The sequence below is a fragment of the Pyrgilauda ruficollis genome, unplaced genomic scaffold, assembly GCF_017590135.1.
Source record: "Pyrgilauda ruficollis isolate IOZ18807 unplaced genomic scaffold, ASM1759013v1 scaffold3781, whole genome shotgun sequence".
In the NCBI taxonomy this organism is placed as follows: Eukaryota; Metazoa; Chordata; class Aves; order Passeriformes; family Passeridae; genus Pyrgilauda; species Pyrgilauda ruficollis.
This window is the reverse complement of record NW_024525247.1, coordinates 1-831: the sequence shown is the minus strand read 5'-3', so window position 1 is coordinate 831 and position 831 is coordinate 1. Positions and strand designations below refer to the sequence as shown.

The following is an 831-nucleotide window of genomic DNA, read 5'->3' as shown; positions in this document are numbered from 1 at the left end:
TGTGTCATCCCCTCCCTGTCCCCGCCGCCGGTGTTTGCCTCTTGCTAAACAGACATCCCGTGCTTTAACGTAGGCTTCAATGGTGAGCAGAAAAGTTCTTTTCTATGCAGCATATGTAGTAAAAAACAAAACACTAGGAAAAGGTGAATTTTTTGTCCGTGCAAACCAGGATCCTAGCATTGTGTTAGAACAGTAGATGCTTTTTAAGAATGTTCAAATATTTTAATCAAAATAAACTGGAATCATATTTTAGTAAACTTCAAGAAGTATTAGCCTATTGACGTATAGGCGAAGTTCTCTCTGATTCCGCGTTACAGTTGTTCCCTACCAGGCGCTGCATCTCTCTCTAGGCAGGGAAACGTTTTCCGATTCGCTTTTGGTTTTGCTGAGGAGTTAAGCGTGTGTTTCCGTATGCGCGGCCCGGCTCCGGTGCTCCCGGGGGTGAGGCGGCTCCTCGTCCAGTCTGTCGACCTTGCTACTACAGTCGAAGGTGGAACATTGGCATGGGGTTGTCTTTATTTATCCCGGAGGGGAATAAACGTACAAGTGGCCGGTTAGCTCAGTTGGTTAGAGCGTGGTGCTAATAACGCCAAGGTCGCGGGTTCGATCCCCGTACGGGCCAGAGGAGTTCCTTTTCTCTTTCCCGTCTCTTTTTCCTCTCTTTCCTCTCTCCTATTTGTCCCAGCAATTCCAGCCCACCTCACCCTGTTGTGCTGAGACGCGGCGTGATCTCTGCACAAGGGCAGGGCCGGGGGGTGGCGGGGTTGTGTGTCAGTCTGTCCGTCTGTGGGGGGCTGGAGCGCGCAGGGCGGCTGCAGCACGGACCGAGCT

General features: G+C 51.3%; 1 non-coding gene across 1 annotated transcript; it reads left to right on the top strand.

The window, feature by feature from the left end:
* The first annotated feature begins 548 nt into the window (after positions 1–548).
* On the top strand, positions 549–622 carry TRNAI-AAU. The gene has a single exon. It is a non-coding gene; the product is annotated as a tRNA-Ile (tRNA).
* The last annotated feature ends 209 nt before the right edge of the window (positions 623–831 follow it).